The 23774-nt window shown below is 38.0% G+C and overlaps 1 long non-coding RNA gene across 1 annotated transcript in view; it reads left to right on the top strand.

Moving 5' to 3' along the window:
* LOC104677770 overlaps positions 1 to 19710 on the top strand; it is an 86313-nt gene extending 66603 nt beyond the window's left edge. Inside the window, exons 3-4 of the long non-coding RNA XR_750092.1 lie at positions 15938 to 16123; positions 19472 to 19710. This is a non-coding gene — a long non-coding RNA (uncharacterized LOC104677770). The remainder of the gene's footprint in view (positions 1 to 15937; positions 16124 to 19471) is intronic.
* Positions 19711 to 23774: the final 4064 nt, after the last annotated feature.

Below are 23774 nucleotides of genomic sequence, written 5' to 3'. Positions count from 1 at the left end.
AGTATGTTCTTGAGTTATTGGAAAGTCTGTGCCTCATAACTCCATTGTATCTATTACATTACCATCTGTTTCTGTCATCCACTTTCTCACTGGGTCTCCTCTCAAATTGTTCAGTTCACTTCTCTATGCTTACCTTCTCTCTCCAATTTATGGCTCCTTGCAGTTTGGACTCCAAGTTTTAGCTCTCCAGTTTGGTGAGACTGCAGGAAACCCTGGAATTGCTCAGGGAGAAAAGTGGCGTAAAATAGGAGAGTCATCTCAATGAATTTCTCTACTTTCTGGGATCTTGACTTCTTTATGTCAGGGCTGTTCTGCTAGTTCTTTAAACTTTCAGGCAAATGCTATTTTTTTGTTTTGTTTTGTTTTTTGTTTTAAGACATGGTCTTGCTTTGTTGCCAAAGATAGAGTTACTGGCGTGCTCATGGCTCACTGTTAGCCTCAACCTCCCAGACACGGGCTGTCTCCTCACCTCAATCTCCTGAGTAGCTGGGACCATGCCTGGCTTATGTTTTTTTTCCCCCTCTAATTTTTTTTTTTTTTTTTTTTGGTAAAAACAAGGTCTCCCTGTGTTGCCCAGGCTGGTCTCAAACTCCTGGCCTCAAGTGATCCTTCTGCCTTGGCCTCCCAAAATGTTGAGATTACAGGCATGAGCCACGCGCCTAGCCTCAAGCAGATTCTTGAAAAGTATTTTCTCAAGCTTTTCTAGTTGTTCTGGGTATGAAGACCAGTCAACACTAGTCTGTCATAGCCAATGGTATGTACCTTATGCTTTCATAGCGAAGCTAAATGATTTAATAGCCACAGAAGCGCTGCGGTTGCACTTTAATCCAAAGGCCCCTGGGATTTTTAGCTTCAGGACAGAGGCAAGCTGCCATCAGGAAAAAGCTGATCAGCTGTTCTTCCAAATTAGCCACAAGCAAAGCTTAGCGAAACTGAAGTAGTATGTCCTTGGCCATACTACCTCCCAGACGTATTTCTGGAAAGAACAGACACTAGATAAAATCGGCTCTGAGCAGCTCTGATCTATTCATGAAAATTTCACACCTGAATTTTCACATTTTTTGCGTGATTACTATATTATGGAAATAGTAAAAAACATGAGGAAATCTCCTTATACTTACAGGCAGAAGTGGAGACTGATACAATTATGACATCAACTTGGGCAATGACTTGCAATTAATTGAAATATCTTAATAATCAAGTCCATTGCCTTCCTCCAAAGCACACCACACACACCTCCCCTCACCAAACCACAAATCAGTATATGTTAATTTAAATTTAGGATAAATCAAGAGAAATATTGTCAGCTTCTGTTTCAACTTTAATTGAACTAAAATACCACAAGAATTACTTTTTATTTTCTAAATTTTCAGATTTAAAAAAAATTTAGCAAAATTGGAACTATTATGACTAAAAGACAAAATGCACAATTAAGAAAATAATTAAGTACTATAGTAAGTCAGAGTAATGAAATTAGAAAATAAATCTATAAAGACAAATATAGTTCACTCATTTCCTTTCAGTTGTAATGAATTCCATCCTGTACTACTGCAACTGTATTACTGCTGTGTACATTGTAACTACATTATAATGCATTTCTGTACAGGTAATTCGATTTTCTTTCTTTTAAAAAATCAAGTCCTATTTTAATTGTGGTAGGGGAGTTCATTATTTAAATGATGCCATAGGAATGCATAAGGAAAAATAATTTATTTGGTAAAGTCAACTCTTCCTTTTCATTTATGTTTTCCAAATTTGAAATATCCATTTTTTTTTAAATGAAACATAGGTGTTTTAGAGTGGGTATAAATTATAAGTAATTCTGATACCCTATTCAAGAAAATGGAATTGTATTTGAGGTAATATGACAGATTTTGAAAACACAATTAGAGGCTTTGATATTAATTAATACATATTTATGTAAATTAATGTTTGATACCTGAAATCTTTTATGGGTACATTGTCAAGAGAGTTACTTTATAGGAGGAACACCTGTATTTCTATGGTTCTGAGAGGCAGTATTTAATACTCAGCATGCCCTTAAATGTTACAATAATATGAGTTTATGTTTTAATCAGAACAATAAATGTAGCCTTATATGTTCTTTAAGTTCTCATTCTCTTTATTCACTTTCCTTTGGTAGTTGTCTAAAAGCCAGAACCCTGCATGTTAGTTTGCTTAGAAATGTTTAAACCAGACTGCCAAAAACCTTTCCTACAGCTTTAAAAAACCATTTTTCAGATGTATAGGAATTCTTATTTGTTGAAAATCTGCATGAATCTAAAATTAAACACAACAACAGCAATTCATGTTGAAAAGAATTTATAAAGAAGGAAACCATGGCAACTGAGTCATTTATTTTTAACTGTACCAACCCTTATCCCTACTTTCACCCCCAAACTAAGCGCACTAAAGCCATAGCCTTTTCTAGACTGCCTTATCCCCATTGTAATTTTGCACTCGTCAAAAATAGCAACAGGAATTGTCATATTTCCATTACTAAGTACTGTGCATGCCATGCTTCTCTTCCTCTTTAGTTGCTCACATTATCCTGCAGACAGCCTTTGAGGAACTTTTGTGGTTGTCAAGGGGAAGCTTAGCTATTGCATACTGCAGGGCCAGTGCCACTGCTGATGCCAGCGACAGGCTCTCTAGTGGTTAGATTGAGGTCCTGACTTAATTCCTCAGAGATCCCACATCTTATCCGAAGCGAGCTGACCACACAGGACAAGAGCAGATGTAACTGCAGCGTATCACAACACAGCATCCCTTGGCTCCCAGGGATCCTGCCTGTACACATATCTGAATAGCTCTGTTTCGCTACACCACTGCCTTTTATCTTCCTGGTCATACTTACATCTCTGTGCCAGGAGAACTTACACTTACAACATGCATGCTTTCCTTAACCAAAGGCTAACATACTATAGGAAAAGACTGTTTTTATTAAAATGTCTTAAAAGTGCTCATCAAAACTTTTCACGTGATTGGTAAAGCTGGAAAATGTCAATGTATTTTCCTGTTACTAATTTCAAAAACAAATTACTTGTAAGACCTGTCTAAGTCGGAAAATCTAGTCACTCGTTTTAATAAAATATCAACTGATAGGATATGGTATTTAAAATGTGTCTTTTGCAATTCCTTTGTCTGTTTTGATTTCTGTTAGCTCACTTGCATGAGGAACTTAGGGTGTTCAGAGATAAGGGTTCATTCCTCCTTGATTCAGTTGAGCTAATCATCCTAGAAGGACCCTGAGAAAAACACAGGCTTTATTGTGGAAGATCAAAGACTTGGGTGATACAAATAGGTACAAGAACATGTTTGAAGGCATGAAGGGCACTAACCCAGTAACCCAATTGAATCACATGGACAATTGATCTTATATTTTCTGAAATAAATGGAAAATCTGATGGTTAAAAGGACACTGGCCCATTTATCTATGAACCATACTCAGGGTTAAATGAAAGACAAAGAGAAGGCTACGTCTAGTAATGTGCTGGTTACAGCAATAGGAGAGCAGAGGCACTGACTCTTTGTTGGTTCATTTACACTTCTTTTTTATTTATTTCTGTCATTTGTTCCTGTGGCCCATTTCTCCGAATTTCTCCCATTAGACGAGTCTGTAGATCCATTTGCCTGACTTTTCTTCACCAAAGGCCTTCTGGAGTATGAACCAAGGTTACCAGGGCTATCTGCATAAATACATTGGCAAACTCTCACATAGATACTTAACAAAAAGAATGAATATCTACCAATGGCAAAGTGTCATGTTTTCTGTGAAGTAAAGGAAAACAAACAAAAAAAAAAACATTGTTTGGAATTCTTTGAAATCAGACGAAGACAAAGCTACGTTGTTTTTCAGCTACAGTACAGAGAAACAAAATCTGCCTCTCTTTGGAGGAATTATGAAGAGAAAAGCAAGAATATCCTATAGTTTCTTTGTTTCCACAGCTGCAGTTACTTTATTTTCTGTGATTGCTTTTTTGTTTCCAAGATTTCCCATTTTTGGTAGCAGCTCTGAGGATTATTCAGCAAATATTTATTTTGCCCCTACAAGGTATGAGTCACTGCCTGTGATAAATGATAGCTGTGGAAGGCTGGCCACGGAAGCACAGAAACATGAGGGAGTCTAGGTGTAAATAAGGTTTTGTATAGTCATCTCTCACCATCCTAGAGAGACATGAGAAAGAAAGCTGCTTATTCAGCACAGAAAAAACAATAAGAGCACAAAAATGAAGAGAAAGGACACAAATTTTTCCCCCCACAATTTGTGGAATGTTGCTAAATGATTATCTTTGAAAGAAACCATATTTTGATAATATAATTTGATAAAGATATAAGAAAAAATAAAAGTTTATTTTTCTGAGCCTGTGGCCAGCCTTGTAATAGTCAAATGTGATCAATTTGGATACTTTTGCATTGAAAAAAATCCTAAAACGTTGATAAAGCCCAGACTAACAATTTTTGTGATTTGGATATGAAATTGGACATTTATTAAACATATTAATTAGGTAAGCAAGTAGTAAAGGAAATATCGAAATATCTGAACAAATTGCTCTTGGGTCTCCGAGGTGCACCTGTTCTCAGGAAGGTACAAGTATTTGAATTCTTTGTTGCTGTAAGGAAACAGTAATAAAAACAACAATGAAGTCAGCTTGAGGAGAACAGATTTGTACTTGGATATTTTGTTTATAGCCAACTCACTTTTAAATGGATGTTTTAAAGTGTCTGATGTATATAATAGGATAACAATAATAAATACATGAGGCAATCAAGGCAAGGGAAAAAGCAGGGTGGAAAACAACTGAGGCTAAGCCAGAGGAGCAGGAATGTAAAGTGTCATTGTCGTGGGGCACTGCCTGCTTCCCAGGAGAGAGGCACGGTTTTGCTCCTGACCTTTCTGGCCACTGTTCTAAATAGAAACCAAGCAGTTATATGTTTCACAGTGTCCATGAGCTAAATCTCGAAGGAGTCATTCAGAAGAAACGTAACTATTCCCAGTTCTTAGACTTGAGAGAACTTTCTCCCTCCCATGGGTCCTCATAAAAACGCCAGTGCATCATCTGGTGCAGCTCCTGGAGAGGGTCCTCAGCGGCAGCCAGGGGAATCTCAAGGAGGAGCTGCCTCCCAGCATGTCCCACACAGCCACTCCATAAACAAAGCCACTTCACCTCTGGGTGACCAGGATGGTTCAACTGGAAAGGCTGGTGGCCTCTTGGGCTCCGTCCAACAGTAAAGATCTATTCCTTGGAGTCTGATCATTACATTAGGTCTTTAAAAAGCTCTGCTTGCTAACATTTTTTTTTAGCCTGGAAACGCAGAATATTCTTGAGTTAAGACTGAGTAAATGTCTATGTATTCAGACTTCTTATTCATTGATTTACTGTACAAGACAGAGTCCAAAAAGGAAACAGAATCAACACCAGTAATTTATCAAGGAATATTTAATAGAACTACTAACTGGTAGCAGGTGAGTAGCCACTCAGAGAGTATAAAAGAGAATTCAGGGAATTCCCTTGAATTCTCTGAACGTCCCAAATGAAGAAATACACTTGGAAAAGGGGGTTCCTCTCCAGCACTAAGATTCAGACTTCATTGGAATCTAAATTCATTGTGGCTGGACCCACTGGATGGCAGAGAAGTTGGATTGCTTCAGGCCAAATCTGGTCCATGGCCAGTTGGCTGGGACTGGTGAGCTGGGAAATCTGGGTAGGAACTGGCATTCAGAAAGCCTTCCACTGGGGTCCAAGCAAAACTGGCTGGAGGGCATGTGCCACGTCACCTCTTGGACACACACCTCCAATTGCTACACTCTAAAACAAGAAGAGAGGAAGCAACCAAATCAAGATAAGTCTCTTCCTCTGGCACTGTCCCTCCTCTGCTGTCTCCCACTGACAAAGATTAACGTGGTACTGACTAGCAAAAGATATGTCTTTTAGGGTTCCATCTCCAGTGTTCCAAAGCAGGGCAATGAAGGGTGAATTTGGAGCACAGGGGCAATAAATGGGTGACTGGCATATTTAATGTGAACCCCCCACATCTGAGATTGGTCTGAGTAAATTTAAGAAGTTTATTCTGCCAAAGTTAAGGACGTATGCCCATGACCAGCCTCAGGAGGTCCTGACAACACATGCCCAAGGTGGTCAGAGCACAGCTTAGTTTTATACATTTTAGGGAGACATGAGACATCAATCAACTTGTATAAAATGAGCATTGGCTCTGTTCAGAAAGGCTGCGACAACTGGAAGCAAAGGTAGGACAACTTGAAGTGTGGAGGGGGCTTCCAGGTCATAGGTAAATAAGAGACAGATGCTTGTATTCTCAGTTTCTGATTAGCCTCTCCAAAGGAGGCAGTCAAATACACATTTATCTCAGTGAGCAGAGGGGTGACTTTGAAAAGAATGGGAGGCAGGTTTGCCCTAAGCAGTTCCCAGCTTGATTTTTCCCTTTAGCTTAGTGATTTTGGGGCCCCAAGATGTATTTTCCTTTCACACTACTTTTTTCCCCAAATCATTAAATTCCAAGATATGTAATGCACATTTATGAATGCTCATTACAAATTTTATGCTACAATAAATAAAGTGATGCATTTTATAGTTTTCAAGGGGTTGCAATAAGAAACAGTGGCAGTGGAGTCTAAGGCATCTGAAGTTTTTCTAATAGCCCATAGGCAGCTGACAATGAATGTTTGTCAAATAAGCATGCTGCATTGCTATATTGACTTTCTGATATTCATGCATAGAAGCTTGTGATTCAGACCATTATAACATCATTCAGTAAGCCAGTGATTGCCAGAAAAAGGATACCATATTTTGAGTAAATGCGAATTCATTTATTTGGTCAGTCAACAAATATTTGATGAATACCTACTGTATGTTAGGTATTGGGGATATAGAGCAAAGCAAACATTTAAAAGCCTCAAAGACTTTGAAGTGATAAGTGTCTTGAGGAAGATGTGTAAGTGCTATGACAGCAAATAATGGGAAGACTTCATCTACTCAGGAAGGTTGGGAAGAATTTATAATTGCAAGAGGTGCAATTGAGGTTGAACTGAAAGAGGGAGTTAGTTGTTTCATGGCAGGGTGTAGTGGGAAAAGGTATTCCAGGATTGGGGAATATCATGTGCAAAGATCCCACGATGAGAAAGAGCATATATTCAAGGAAATGAAATAAGGTCTGTTTGGCTGAAGCATGGGGATAATGGAAAGGGATCATTGAGGGACATGAATTCTCCAGCAGATTTCATTTGCACCATTGGTTCTCCTGGGTCTCCAGTTTACCTGTCTATACTGCAGATTTGGATTTGCTAGTCTTCATAATCATGGAAGCCAACTCCTTATAATAAATATCTTTCTCTATTTATATGCACATCCTATTGGTTCAGTTTCTCCGGAGAACCCTGTACTATTACAGACTTTAATAAGTAGGAAAACTCCTTAAATCATTCTTGAGGATTTCATTCCACCTCACTGGTTTATCACTGAGGCCAATTTCCCCCTCCTGGACACATTTAGCAATATCTCAAGATGTGTTTGGTTGTCATCACTTGGGGATAATGTTCCTGGCATCTAGAGGGTAGAGATTAGGCTAAGCCTCCTAAAATAAAAAAAGACAGTCCTCTCCCCACCCCAGTAAAGAATTATCCCATAGTTGAGAAACCCTGCTTCATCTGAATGGATAGCCACTGAAATATTTTATGCAGGACTCTGGGTGGAGGGTTAGGGTGGGTTGGGGGAGGGAGGACAGTGAGGGTAATCTTTTGCATTTCAAAAGTATCTTGCTCTGGAGAAAGTGAATAGTAGATACAGGTTGACATCAAAGGGGTCATAAAGAAATTACAGTCACTATTAGCCATGTGAAGCCTAAAGTAAAATTTGTTTACTATCTCACATAGTAGTATTAATTTTTTTATCATGACTATAAAAACTGCACCCATCCCTCAGGAGGATGGAGAAAGTCAGTGACATTATTCATTCAAATGGCTTAACATAGGGGAAAAAAATTAAAACATGGATAATATTCGTCGTTTAGTTATCTCATTCAGATGACATGTGTTACAGATTTTCATGAAATTAAAGAATCTATTTCCTATCAACTCAACTTTCAGACCTTTCAAGTAAGAAAGCAATGCAACAAATTCCCCCAAATTTCCATATGGTTAAAAGCTATTGAAGCCTAGCTCTACAGGAAGTCATAAATATTCTAGTGGAAAGGTAATGAAAACTAAATCCTGAGAGTTTTAATTGGAAGCCATAGGACCCTTCCTTAGCTAAGATCTGAGGGGAAAGAATTTTGACTGCTCTAGGATGTATTTGGTATTGCGGTGATAGATCTGAAAATTAGGAAAAAGTACATTCAGGCAGTGTAGGATGTCACAGGCTGGCCACTGTTAAGTATTTCCTCAACAGTTATCAGCCCATTCAAATGACCCTACCTCTAACTCAGGAAAGGTAATATTTTAACCCTCTGGGCATCTTTTAGTCTAATCTTTTTCTGTGTAGCCACCATAAAAACTATAGGCTGCAGATACACTGCTATAAACAGATTTATGTGAGAAGTTTAGAAGAGATTTTGTTTTCAACTCTCTTTAAAATGAATTACAAATATTGAAAGTCTTTGTTGCAAAGGTTTTAACTAAATGAGCATTTATTTGGAAAGCTCTTAATATTCCTTTTAAATTTTGATTGAACCAGGTGTATTGGCTCACCTAAACTGACTTCAGTGTGGTGCCAATTTTCACTGTTTTTGAAGTATCAAACACGTATTTTGAGCCTCAGAGAAAGAGAAACTGGCAGGAAAAAACAAAACAGTGGATTGTGAATGAATGCAAAAAGTGGGTGGAAATAGCTAAAAATAAAACTATTCCCAAAGCAAATATTAAAATGCTTCTGTCTTGATGCAAAAAGAAAAAAATAAGAATCTCCATGCTGGCTGGGCAGTAAAAATAACCACAAAACATCCCACAAGTAGACAAATCCTAAAGTATTATGATCCAAGAGATTTCATTCATTCTCATCTTGGTGAAAAAGTATACATCATTCTTTGTTGTGTCGAACCTTCTAGACACTTTTATTAATGTATATCTTCAAGCTTCCCCCCCACCCCCGCTTATTTCTTGCTTAAAACAAGCAACAAGCAAGCAAACAAACTTGAGTATTAGAAAGGAAAACGTGGGCCGGGCGCGGTGGCTCAAGCCTGTAATCCCAGCACTTTGGGAGGCCGAGACGGGCGGATCACGAGGTCAGGAGATCGAGACCATCCTGGCTAATACGGTGAAACCCTGTCTCTACTTAAAAATACAAAAAACTAGCCGGGCGACGAGGCGGGCGCCTGTAGTCCCAGCTACTCGGGAGGCTGAGGCAGGAGAATGGCGTAAACCCGGGAGGCGGAGCTTGCAGTGAGCTGAGATCCGGCCACTGCACTCCAGCCTGGGTGGCAGAGCAAGACTCCGTCTCAAAAAAAAAAAAAAAAAAAAAAAGAAAGGAAAACGTGTGAAAACTCGAATCACGTGTTACCAATCAGCAGTGTGTATTAAATAGATTCTGAATAGTTGTTATTATCGTAAAGACTAAATGAGGTTTGGGACTTAGAATTGTAAGTGTTAAGTGGTTGAATATTCTACCCGGAGAGCTTCTACCTACACTTTTGCAAGCCTGGTTTCCTCTCCTGTACTTGAGTTAGCTTCAACACTACCTTTTATTCCCAATGTTTGCACATATTCACCTTTCACTCACAATGTTGATAAAAGGAATTGCATGTCTTTGGAAATGGAAAGAATCTAGAAAGTGAGTAAAAGGAGGTATTGATGACACACAACTGTGAGATGATGTCTGTAATTTTTAGTGACTAGAGTGCAAAGTACAAGAAGTATAATCTATTAAAGCACCAATCTTTCCACCTCTTACTACATTATATTTTAAATCAAACAAAGTAAAGATTTTTAAAAGAGGGAACATGAATCCAGGTGTTTACACTGTAGTTATTGAAATCAATCTACGCCACTGGAGGAAACTTTAAATGTTAGAGCATTTTCCTCCGTGCTTCGTAATTTTTTCTTTTATACTTATTCTCTCTTTGCCTGACGGTTGGCGGAGAAACTATTTGCAAACATTTATATGACTTCTGCTTATGTGTTCCAGAGGGGAAAACGCCTTTTGTTGTAGGTAGTAAAAATCAAGCGAAACAGACAGGGTCATGATTTGCCAAAGGTCAAAGGTCATGACAAGTGAGTGACTCAAGAAGCCTTGAGGTCAAAGGTGCAGCTGGAATCCCATAACCTCCCCTCCACTTTTTACATGACAAAGGAAAGCTGTGCTTTCCTAACTTCTGTGAAGGAATCTAGCTACATGTTCACATTTTCCCTTGAAAAATTATTTTCAAATGATTCTGCCTATGATTATTTTCTCCCTTGAAACCAAGTGGCATGAAATAGGCTTTTATATAAATTGAATGTCTCCTTAGCCTTTTATTAGTGTTCTATGTCGGGAACCTAGAAGAGGAAGAACTAACAGAGATTAATATGTGTTTTTTAAATGGAAAATAAGGACTTTTTTAGATCAACACTGACTAAAGAAGTACATTTATGCTTTTTTGTTGTTTTCTTTTTCAATCCCTTGTGTATTTACTGACTGTACCTAAAAATGTTTTTCTTGCAAAAGTAACTAAGAGTAATAGTGATCTCTTACGCTTTCCATCTGGAACACGTTCTTCTGGTAAATCCTTAATACAGCTCCCAAAATAAGGTTTTGTAACAAGAACCATTCTGGTGTTAACGTTTTTTGTTTGTTTGTTTTCCTGAGTTAAAACAATTACAACTTTAATGATGCCAGGAGGGCCACTGTTTAGGTCAGAATATCTGGCAAATCTCAGGATATCTTAGTAGCTGCCTATATCTCTACCATGTGAACTGGAGGAAAAATGCAGAACCTTACTTTTCAACTCCATTGGTTTCTAACCTCTCATGAGCACTTAATTCCTCATAGAGAAGGAAATAGTCACGCTGTAGAATCCTGTGGCCCATGAAGGGTAATTGGATAACATCTTTCGAAAGATTTACAGGGCTGCCAGGGATTTTGCCAGCTTTAAACCTGATTGATTCAGTGTGAAAAGATCTGAACAATTCTGACCTAAAAGTTTAAAGACAGACCTTTCCTGTGAAAGTATAATTTAGAGCCTGTAATAAAATTGTATTGGAAAACACCACATTGAAGAACACAGCCATAAATTGCATTATGTTAAAGAACCCTTTTCCCCTTAAATCCTCTGGAAGAAGCCTAATTGTTCACCAGATACTTTAATAATGAAGTGTTTTTGTTTTTGCTCTCCTACCCCCTAAATAAGTCCGTAAAGAAAGACAAAGCTTGCCAGCTACTTTGCCTCTCTAACCAAAAAGTTTGACTTCTTGGTTTTATGTACAGATATAATTTATGTACCTTTTTTTCTCATTAGGTACAATAAAGGAAAGCAAAATTTCATTTATCTTTCACAAACAAAGAGTAGACCAAATAGACTTGTCTCGTATTTTAATTTTTCAAAGTGCTAATTCTCATCTCATATTAATTTCCATCTTGACAAAATATACACAATCATGATTAACGGAATATTTTATCGGTAAGCTCAAATGCTTCTGATGACTCAGACAAATTAATGATTAAACATCTTCCAGCTAATTACTCCAGGCCATTAATTATTTATCTAAGTCCATCAGTCTATCATCTATATTAGCCTCGCTTTTCTGCTGCCCATTTTAGAAGAGACAGGTTTGGAAAAACTAAAACATAAGAATTTCAAGTAAACAAAATAAAGAGAATATACATTTTTTTTTCTTTTTCTCTAGAATCTGGGAAATTGAGACCATGGTATTTAGACAAAGCCCCTTTATCTTTAAACAATACCCGCTTTGTCACACGCTCACGAACTTTGTGTTTTCTCCTCAAATTTCAGTTTGAAGGATTTAGGGAAAAATGCATGTGCCCACTTACCTGTGATTTGAGTGCTAGACCATTTTGCCTTTTGAAGTTTTGAATCATATGAACTAGTCTTAGATGTTTAAAATAGTAATCCTGATACGTGTACTAGGCATATTTACAAGTGACCAAGTATGATTGCTTTTTATAGAGATTGGTGAGAACAGAAACTTTCCAGCAAAGTGAAAGCCTACTTCCCTCTCATTATTTAAAAAAAAAAAAAAAAAAAAAAAAAGACAAAACAAAAGCAAAACTATGACATTAAGAAAAAAATTTTGCTTAAGAAATATGTAAAGGAGCGAGCCCTCAGCAGTGTAAACTAGTTGATAGCGTGAAAAGGCACTCGGAAGGAAAGAGGGACACAGTGCTGTACTCTCACATTTCTTTCCTGAAGAATTAGGTAATAAGTTGGCTCAGCCTTTCATCTCCTTCCACATCCTAACTAGAGTTAAGTGTCAAAGAGGTAATTTAACCAGCCACCTGAAAAACCTCTCCGTCTTGTGAACTAGAACAGCTCCCCGCTTCTGGAAGTCATCGAGGGTGGAACAAATTCCACTGTATCAACTTCCAGCTGGTCATTAGCATTTTCTGTAGGATGTGTTGTTTATGATTTTGGTCTACAACAGTCTCTAAACTGGCATAGTCCCCAGAAGTTCCTCAGAACGTTGCAGTCGGTTAAGCTGAAAATTGTTAACTCCTGTACAAATACCCCAGAGTGAATGAAGAGGCTGATTAGAAATTGGTAATAAAAATATATGTTGACATCTTCACCCCACAAGTATCTTTATAGGAGTCATCCTACAGTAAAGGCTTGGAACAGTGAGACTACCTTCCAGGGAGTCCTGATTTTGAGTTCTGGTGCCACCTTGTGGGCAGTGGGAGGAAGAGAAGATGCGAAACAGGTTTGAGTCATTCTTCAAAAGATCAAGACTGTCATCTGATTAATTTCCTTCATACCCTTTGCATCCAAAACAAAACAAAACAAAACAAAACAAAAAACTCCAAACCAGAAAAAAAAAAGGCAAAATTTTATCACTTTCCCTAGGAGAAACTCTTTAGGACTTCCCATCAGTTAAAAGATTAAGAGGATTCAGAACAAACCCCAATTTTGCTGACATTTAAGGCCTCTCACAATCTGATTCTAGCCGATCTTTGCAGCATTACTGGGAACTACTCTTCTCCATGAATTTCTCATGACAGCCAGACTGTTCTGCTCCTCTCAGACAGTCATTACCTTTGCCCATGTTATCTTCCCACCCACAATAGATCTTTATATCCTTTTACAATCTCCCGTTTGGAAGGACTTTACGATTGAATTTGATGTCTTCAGTGTGCCTCTCAAAAAACTCTCTCCTAAGAAGTCCTTGAACCTCTTCTTGAACATCTCTGGGGCAGTGCATTCAACCTGACTGAGATGACTTATGATTTTTTCAGTGATCTCTAGTAGTAAACGCTTTCTTAAGTTGGACACGTACCTTTAGCTCAAGAGCAAGATGAGTGCTGGATATATGGGTACTTCTGTGCATAGAGTCTGGACCAAGATGAAGATGCGTTGGGTTCAAACTTCAGCTTTGTAGCTTTCTAGCTGCGTGGCATTGTGCACATAACTTATCTAGGCCTCAGTTGTTTCTTCACCTGTAAAATAAGAATAAAAACAGTGTCTACTATCAATCATATCAGTGTTGTAAGTCATCTTATATGTATGAAAGTACTTACAACAGTATGTACCAGGCAGTTCATGCTTTGTAAGTGCTGGCTTTGTTTATAGCTTTGGGAATTTATCAAGATGTGGGTGATGATTGCAGTAATGGAAACGGATGAAAAGAGAGTATTGAACAACATACCTCAATGTGTACAGTTGGAGCATCCAACCTAAAGATGCCACACTAGTTAAAGTTCCATAGGGATACAAGTTTGGGATATGCTGAATGCTGTATACAGCTGCATACTGTGTGCATGCCTGTGCTCTATCTATGCAGATATGTGATAATTAGCATAATCGAGGCTCCTAATTCTTGACATATAACAACCCACCTTTGTCTAACTTGGCATTTCCTACACTTATGTGATCCGTGAATCCTTTTCAAAGTAACATCTTGACATCTCATTACATATGTATGTTGTAGAAGAAGAATCCTCAACTCAAAATGTTTAGGGACAAAGCAAATAATGTAAATGAGGGAAGAAGGCCAGGTAAAATACAGTATGGAGTAGTGTGAGTTATGGAAATCTAGAGGACGCATGCTTTGCCTAAATGCATTTCACTTTGGCTTGTGAAAAAACACCGTGTAGGCCAAGGAAAACATATCTGAAATCTGAATCTGGGCCGTGTTCAGCAAATTTTTGATTCCTGTAGAGTGAGAAAAGGGAAGTAACTGCATAATCTGGAGAAGAACCAATTTTTAGAGATAAAGAGAAGCCAGAAAAAGAGACTGTGAAGGAAAAGTAGGAGATGTAGCCAGAAAAAAGCAGCATCCTGGAAACAGAAAGAAGCAAAGCAGAGGGGTCTCTGGGTCTCGGGAGGTCATGTTGGTTTCCTATTGCTGCTATTCCAAATTACCACACATTTAGTGGCTTAAAGCAACACAAACTTATAATCTTATAGTTCTACAGGCCAGAATTTTGATGTGTGTCTGACTGGGCTAAAATCAAGGTGTGGTCGGGGCTGCGTTCCTTCTCGTAGTTCTAGGACAGGGAAAGGTTTCCCCCAGGGCCACTGACTGGTACTGCACAGCAGCAGGTGAGCAGCGGGCAGGTGAGAAGCTTCACCTGTACTGTAGGTTGCTCCCCCATTGCTCCGCTGGCATTACCACCTGAGCTCCACCTCCTGTCACATCAGCAATAGCATTAGATTCTCATAAGACCCCAAATCCTATTGTGAACTGCATATGTGAGGATCTAGGTTGCACACTCCTTATGAGAATCTAATGTCCGATGAGAATCTAATGTCACTGTCTCCCATCACTGTCTCCCATCTGTGACGGTCCCATGGGACCGTCTAGTTGCAGGAATACAAACTCAGGGATCCCACTGATTATACTTTGTTGGGAGTTGTATAATCATTTCTTTATATATTATAACATAATAATAATGGAAATAAAGTGCACAGTAAATGTAATGTGCTTGAACTATCCTGAGACTATCCACCCTCCACAGTCCGTGGAAAAATTGTTTTGCACAAAACTGGTCCCTGGTGCCAAAAAGGCTGGGGACAACTGTTCTAGGAGAAAATCTACTTCCTACTCTTTCCTAGCCTCTAGAGGCTGCTTGGAGTCTTTGGCTTATGGCCCCTTCCCCCAGCCAGGAGTGTGGAGTCCTTCTCATATCACACCATTTGACCTCCTCTCCTGCTTCCCTCTCCCGCTTTGTTCCTCCAAATAAATAATGTTCATTTTATTAACTGTAAGCCAAATAAATTAACAGGGCGGCTTTCTAGACACATATTAGGTATTATCCCCATTAGTATATGTTATTGACACAATTAATAATGTCTCAAAAGGTATTGAACTTACTGAAAGGTTATTTTTTAAATGTTATTAGTGCTATTAATCATATGTATAATTGATAATTTTTTGAACTTATATGAAGCAAGGCATAATATGGAAACAAATTATAATTGTGTAGTAATTAATTTTAGGTGTTGAAGAAAATATTCAAGAAGTTGTTGGGCATATCACTGAGGGTGTGTGGCAGGCCTGTAATGGCAAAATATTTTGTTTTTATAAGTGATTATGATATCTGGTTAAATTATTGTCTTATTAGTAGGAATTTTAAAAAAACTGATACCAGCTTGAACTCAAGTTGTTATTTTTTCAAATTAACACATAAATATAGGCTAATAAAATACATTTGAAATAATAATTGCTAGTTTTCTCTCTGAGAAAGAAAATTGGAAAATTCTTTATATATATACATACATACATACATATGTATGTATGTATATATATATACAGACTTTTTTTTTTTTTTTACAGATTATACTTTATAGTAATTTATCTTAGTCCAGGTGCAGTGCCTTACATCTGCAATCCCAGCACTTTGGAAGGCTAAGCTGGGAAAATTCCTTGAGGCTGGCAGTTTGAGACCTCTTCCACTTTTAAGGGACCTTGTGATTACAGCTGGTCCACTTGGATATTCCAAGATACTCTCCCTATTTTAAGGTCGGTTAACAACATTAATTCCATTTTCAACCTTAATTCTCCTTTGTCATGTAACACAACATATTTACAGGTTCAGGAGAGTAGAACGTGAACATCTCTGGGGACCACTATCCTGCCTGTGACAGAGGGTAAATAGAATACTGAAGACAGGCCAGGAATCTCTGAGAGCTGGAATTAGGGCTTTCTCATCCTCTCCTCTCCTTTCCTAAATCCATCCTCTTACCTTCTACTAATGGGATAGAAAGTTGGGAAAGGAGAAGATAATTGAACCCCATTTGACAAGAAATTATGCAAATAATTCACGGTGTGTGGTGCTAAATAAGGCTGGGATGTCTTTTGGTACTAAAGAAATCGTTCAGGGAAACAGCTGTATGATGTCTGTGCAAATTAGAATCAAAATGCCCCTCCAGGAAGATAAATAAAAAGAGGGAGCCTCTTCCAGGAAGATAAATAAAAAGAGGGAGCCTCTTCCAGGAAGATAAATGCTGAAAAAGCTACACTTTCTCCATCTGTGAATGGGTGATACCAAAATGATGCCCCCTTCCAGGCTGATACGGTTTGGCTATGTCCCCACCCAAATCTCATCTTGAATTCCCAGATATTGTGGGAGGGACCCAGTGGGAGGTAACTGAATCATGGGGGCAGGTCTTTTGGTGCTATTCTCATGATAGTGAACAAGTCTCATGAGATATAAGGCGGAATTTCCCTGCCCATTTCTCTCTTTGCCTGCTGCCATCCATGTGAAATGTGACTTGCTCCTCCTTGCCTTCCACCATGATTGTGAGGCCTCCGCAGCCATGTGGAACTATGAGTCCATTAAACCTCTTTTTCTTCCCAGTCTTGGGTATGTCTTTATCAGCAGTGTGAAAACAGACTAATACACAGGCCAATGCAGTCCTGCGAAGGTCTGCAGAAATGGACAAGTGGCACACCTATGCAGCCCCCGGCTGGGTTCCATTGCATGGGGCACGGTCTTCACAACTGTAGGGGCAGGCAGAAGACAGCCCAGGTTCTGGGCTCCCCTGACCCTCTGACCCCTCCAACTAGTTCCTTCCTACCAAAAGACATCCCACCATTATTTTTGTGCTCAGAGACATACTTTTTCTATGGTCTTCCCCAAATTTCTAGGATTTTCTCAGAGCATTTTGTACAGAGCTCTAGAATAGCCCACAACACATGTTACTTTGGTTTCTTACATAATTATCTTTCTTCTTGGCAGTGAATTCCCAGAAAGCAAAGGAAATTTATTTATTTTTTTACTTCAGTAGAGTGTTTGTATTTATATAATTCAATTTACCACTGACGGGGTATATGAAACAATTTTACTTGATACGAAGATAAATTTTAAAACGTTACTAGTTAAGTATTTAAGTGTTTATCAGAATATGTATGTAGCATCTTGATATTCATAATATGGTTCTCAGACTCATCTGAGAACTTGTGAGAGATGCAGAAATGGCCCCAACCCAGACTGATGGCATCTGAATCATTTTAACTTTATCCCAGGTGATTTGAGCTCACATCAAAGTAGGAGAAGTGGCCAGGGGGACTCATGCTTGTAATCCCAGCACTTTCAGAGGCCAAGGCAGGAAAATCACCTGAGGTCAGGAGTTCAAGAGCAGCCTGGCCAATATGGTGAAAACCCATCTCTACTAAAAATACAAAAAATTAGCCAGGTGTGGTGGCAGGCACCTGTAATCCCAGCTACTTGGGAGGCTGAGGCAGGAGAATTGTTTGAACCCAGGAGGCAGAGGTTGCAGTGAACCGAGATCGCACCATTGCACTCTAGCGTAGGCAACAAGAGTGAAATGCTGCCTCAAAAAAATTAATTAATTAATTTAAAAAATAAAAAGAAAGACAGTGTAAGAAGCATTGAGAGCACCAAACCCATCATCTAGCAGGTGATACTCTGTAGAATGGGCCTCATTTAAAAAAGGTCAGTTGATTAAAGCTTCATTTAAAGGAAAATAACATGTAGGCATTGCCTCAATATGACAAACTGTGAAGGGAGTGAACAAATGACTGATGTGTAGGAAACGGTGAACTAACGCATGAAGGTGGCCGTAAATGTGTGTGGAATTTGTTGAGCATTTAATTTTCTGTAACTTTTGACAACATATTGATCTACTAACCTAATAGGTACCTCTTTCTTTCTTTCTTTCCACCTACACCCAGATTTTTTCTTTTTCCTGCCTAACTCACTTACTTCCAGGCTTTGCCTTATACATTTCTTCACTCAGTCATCAACAGATAGTTATTGAGTCCTTGTCTATGCCTCATCCTAAGTATCCATACATGAGTCAAAGTCTCTACTTCATCAGTATAACATTATGTTACCATACATATGGTCTCAGAAATCCTTTTAAGCACTTAAAGTAACTCCTTTATTACTGACAACTGAGAACAAACTCAACTCTTCTCAGGATTGAGTTAATCACACAGAGCTAGGAACACAGGTACATGTGTACATAGTTACATTGTAATGTGAAGTCCATCAGATTACATAAGGAAGTTCTAGCTGCTCGTGCACAATCAGCTGAGCCATGTTGGCAATCCGGATTCCACCCAGATGCCACAGGTTTCAGGAATCGAGTCTGCCACATGTTCATTCAAACTTGATGTGCCCAGTCATCAGCAGACTTAAGCACTCTCAGGCAAATAACAGCAAGAGGTTAGAAAGCAGAGAAAGAACCCTAGGCTCAGAATCGCTAATTGCTAACTGCTTTGGGGCTACCACTTGGGACAATACAGTTTTATTCTTGAGATCCTGGGCATAAATTGTTCAACCCTATTGTCCTTAGCCTAGCCATCACTAAACCAGAAATCTGAGAAGCAAAATGTTCCACCTATAATTCTTCTCAGATTCTCAAAATACGCATACTTTATGTACAAAAAGTAAAATGCTTGTCATGATTCTATGTTGCCTGTTTGTGGATAAATCTTTTAAGATGTGACATTAGGAACACTGTTAGATTGTGTTATGCTGGTTTGACACTTCCAAATGACTGATTCAAGTGATTCATGAGTGGTTTGGTGTGTGGTTTTAAGATAGAGAGGCAAAGAGCATTTGTGCCCATAGAATATGATTAATTTTTTAACAATCCCTTGTTATTTGGACATTTAGAGAGACTGGCAATCAATACTTTATTCACTGGATAATTGATTCAACAATCCAATGCTGGTCTAGTATGAATTGTTGATAATTGAAGCATCTTTGTTATCTAAGACATTTAAATGCTCACTTCTGCATGTTATTTTGATGTAAGAGCTATAATTTAATGTTTATCAGGTATCTTAAGTGCTTTATTTGTGTCTTCTCATTTAATCATTACAACTTTCATTTTACAGGAGAAAAATATGAAATCTGAGGTGCAGTTGGTTTGAATCCAAGAAATCTAAAGGAAAAAGTTCAAGCTCTTAATCCTTTCATACCCTTCTTGTTGTTAAACTTTTTTTAAAAAGTTAATCTTGTCTATGAAGCATGAATCTATAATACTAGGGAAAAAACTGACTAACTTGAAGAAAAAATAAATTGAAATGGAAAGCAATTAATTCCTCTTAATACGAATAAAGGATGATCTAAATGCTTTTGGAGAAATTATTTCCAGTAATGAAATTTTCAGGACAAAAATCTTCTTTTCTGAATAGGCAATCATGGTATTAATCCTCTGTTCCTTAATCTTTATATTTACGTTTTTTACATTTGTTCTTAAAGCTTGGTGTTTTCTACCAAAACCATCTGTACATCTCTGTCTGTCTTCATGTGCTCTTTCTGTACACATGCATGCATGCACACACACACACACACAGATTTCATTATTTATTCATAAAATGTTGAAAATCACTGCTTTGGCCCTTTTTAACTCTCTCGACCAATCTCTCAGTTCTCTAGTGCTTGGAAAGGAAGTATTTATTTTATTTTATTTTTATTTTATTTATTTTGAGACAGAGTCTCACTCTGTCGCCCAGGCTGGAGTGCAGTGGTGCAATCCTGGCTCACTACAGCCTCAGTCTCCGAGGTTCAAGGTGTTCTCCCAGCTTCCCTTGTAGCTGGGACCACAGGCATGCCACCACCACACCCAGCTACTTTTTGTGGGTTTTTTTTTTTTTTTTTTTTTGTAGAGATGGGGTTTCATCATGTTCCCCAGGGTGGTCTGGAACTCCTGGGTTCAAGTGACTGGCCCTACCTTGGCCTCCTGAAGTTCTATGATTATAGGTGTGAGTCAACCTCCCTCTCCAGGAAGTATGACAAATAGAATGAGCCTGCAACCAGAGTCTTTTGATTTAAACCCTTGCCCACCACGGACTGAATGTTTGAACCTCAGTATCGTTATGTTTAACATGAGGTCTATAACAGAACTTAACAAACAGGAGATTATTATTAATGAGATTAAATGCAGTGAGGAACGTCAGTGGTTCCCTCTCTGTAGAGGAACTTAAGGAGTTGAGCACCCAAACTTATTTCTTGATATGCTGATAAAAGACATAGCCTAGTTTATGGCGGATGCTGGTTAAATTCCAGCCCTCTCTCTTTCAGTCAATAGGCTTGGACTCAAAATAAGTCCCATTCAGGCTGATTTGTCTCCATATATCAGTCACAAACTGCACCTCTTGCAAAAATAACTTTCCCTCCAATGTGTACTGGCCTTGAAGAAGACTGAGAAATAGGGCAACAAAGATCCTTTAAAATCAAGTTACTGAAAGTCACTGAAATAATATACAGTGAAAGACGGATGATGCCATCATTGTATAAGTAAAGTCAGTACAACCATTAAAGAACTTACAAGTATGGGGTTTTTCTTCTCTATGGTCACAGTCATGGTTACAATAATTCTTACTTGACCATGATTATATTATATCTGGATGGTTTCGATGTCTGTCTTTTGTGTGTTTCAAAAAATTAATATTTATTCTTTGACATTATACAATTTCTTAAATAAATATGAAGAGAGAAATGTTTTGAATAACAATTCTCCAGTCCTAAATTTTCTATACTTAGCATGTATTGTTTCTTTTTTAATAACTTACAGCAACTTTATTTTAAAATTAGTTTAGGTAATGATGTTTTTTGAAATGGCTTCTTTGAGGTCGCTTCTTGGAATGATTACAGTCATTGTGTAAAGCCAGCAATAAGAGAAGGATTTGAGAGTAGAGAGTAGAACCGTAGTTACCAGGGGCTGGAGGCAGGGGTAGAGGAGATATGGGTCAAAGGACCCAAAATTTCATTTAGAAGGAATAAGTTAAAGAGACGCACTGTCACATGGTGACTACAGTTAATAACAATGTATTGTATTATTGAAAATCCATGAGAGTAGATTTTAAGTGTTCTGACCACAAAAAAAAAAAAATAAGTGTGTGAGATAATACATATGTTAATTAGCTCTATGTAGCCATTCCATAATGTATACATATTTCAAAACAACATGTACATAATACACAATAAATATATAGAATTTTTTATTTGCCAGTTAAGAAAAGGGTTTGACACTTCAAACAACAAAATACTTTTGGCATATGAAAAGTCATTTACAGTCACACCCCAGACTTTGTTGTTAATATTAGCTGGGATAGTCATTGCTGAAAAGGTCTTCACACACTTATAAAAGAAGTTTCACTAAATCTAGCTAGCATTGAAAAGTGTTGACAAGAAGAGTTGAAAATAAACCTCAAGACAACTTTTTGGTTTAAAATTCTATTTCTTGGTGTGTGAGTGTTGTTTTTGAGGAAATATACACTTTATTGCAACATAACAAATAAATGAGAAAATAAGACAAAGAAAATGTTATTTCACCCAATATAGCAGGGTGGTCTTTAAATAAGTGCATAAATAGCCCATGAGATAGCTTGAAAGGTCACCCTGTTGGTCTAGTCAAATGACTTACATATTAGCAATTTGTTTGCAAAACATCTTCTTCTTATAGTTTCCATTGGATTACATATGATTGTTTCCTCCTGATAGATAATCTGGACTTTCTTCACCAAAAGAAGGTTAATATTCCTACACATTTTAAACCAGAACATTAAATTCTATACTGAAAATACATCTTCCTTGAGGTCAAGAATGTAGGGGAAAGCAGATTTTTGGTGTTCTTTTCCAAATGATAGCCTTGCAAACCGGGCTATTTTCATGAGGGGATTTTCTTACTTTATTTAAATCTTCTCTGAGAGTAGCAGGAAATAAATCTGGAGACTCCAGCTTCTAGAGCTTTTCCACAAAGAAGATACTCTTTCTATTATAGACACAGTAAACTCTTCTTTCTCCATGTTCTTCAAAATCCATAGAGCTAAAATAACTACTTATTTTCATTTTCTATAGCATAGCATTATTTCCAAAATTGCATTTAAATCATCTACATACAGAAGGTTAAATTTGTTTAAAAATGAATAATTACATTCATTTCCTTACGTTTGTACTCTGAAGAATGTGGAATTCAAACTAAGTGCGATTGTGCTTTAGCTATGGGCAGGTCACTTATTCTCTTCAGAGGATTAAAAGGAGAAAATCTTTTTTACAATTATCTATCTATCGATACACACACACACGCGCGCACACACATAGAGTTCTTATACAAACCCTCATTAAATGTAATCCAAGTTTTAGACCCACAGTACTGATTTAGGTAGGCAAAATATCAAACTAACAACAACAACAAAATACCAGACATAAAAAATGTGTCTCGTATTCTGGACACATCATTATTCTCTGAAATATCCACAGACCACTCTAATTTGAGCACAACTTAGGTGGATCAGGAACACAAGTAATGTGAATGACTGCAATAATAAAATGAGTATGTTAAGCTATCAGTTACTTGACTTTAACTCTATGCTTGAAATACATTCAGTGAGCCTCCGCTGTGTGCCAGACAATGTTCTGGGCAGCAGAGACGCACTCATGAACAGTCCTTGCCTGTATGGAGCTTACATTTTGGAAGGCAGAGACAGATCAGTAAATAACTCAGCAAACAATTAATCAATAATACTTTAAAGAAAATCAACTAGGGTCTTGCCTTGAGGGCTTGGGAATTAAATGTACTTTAGTTTGGAAACCAGAGAAGTCATGGCTGAGGGATTTATGTCTTCACTGACAACTAAAGACCCAGAAGAAACCAGCAAGGCACAGGTTGGAAATGAATGTTTCCAGCTGTGTCCTTGAGGAAGCAGGAAATGCAAAAGACTCTAAAGGAAGAAGGAGCTTACTTATTTGCCAAAAAGAAAGAAAGCCGATGAGAGCAGCTAAAGTGCAGTAAGTGAAGGGAGAGTGGGAGGAAAAGGGTGGGTCATTAAAAGCCTTTTTAGTCATTTTAAGAGTTTTTAAATTTTTAAACAGGGGAATGAGATCATCTGATTTTTGACTGAACAATGACCCTGGTTGCTACATGCAGAATGGCAGCAGGGAGATAAGGACGTAAACAGAAGACTGATTAGGAAGTTATTTTAATTCAGGGAAGACATGATGGGCTTGGACTGAGGTAGTAGCTACAGAAATGGAGAGGATGTTATAGGTCCTATGACATTGAAGAGAATACTCTGGAAGCAGAATTGATAGACTTCATGATAGGTTATATGAGGAGGGATCAAAAAGGAACCAAGGATAACTATGCAGTGGTTGGTTTGAGCAATTGATGGTACATGATGCCATTGCTGAGAT

The sequence above is a fragment of the Rhinopithecus roxellana genome, chromosome 18 (assembly GCF_007565055.1).
Source record: "Rhinopithecus roxellana isolate Shanxi Qingling chromosome 18, ASM756505v1, whole genome shotgun sequence".
NCBI classification, from domain to species: Eukaryota; Metazoa; Chordata; class Mammalia; order Primates; family Cercopithecidae; genus Rhinopithecus; species Rhinopithecus roxellana.
This window is presented reverse-complemented; position numbering and strand designations above follow the sequence as displayed.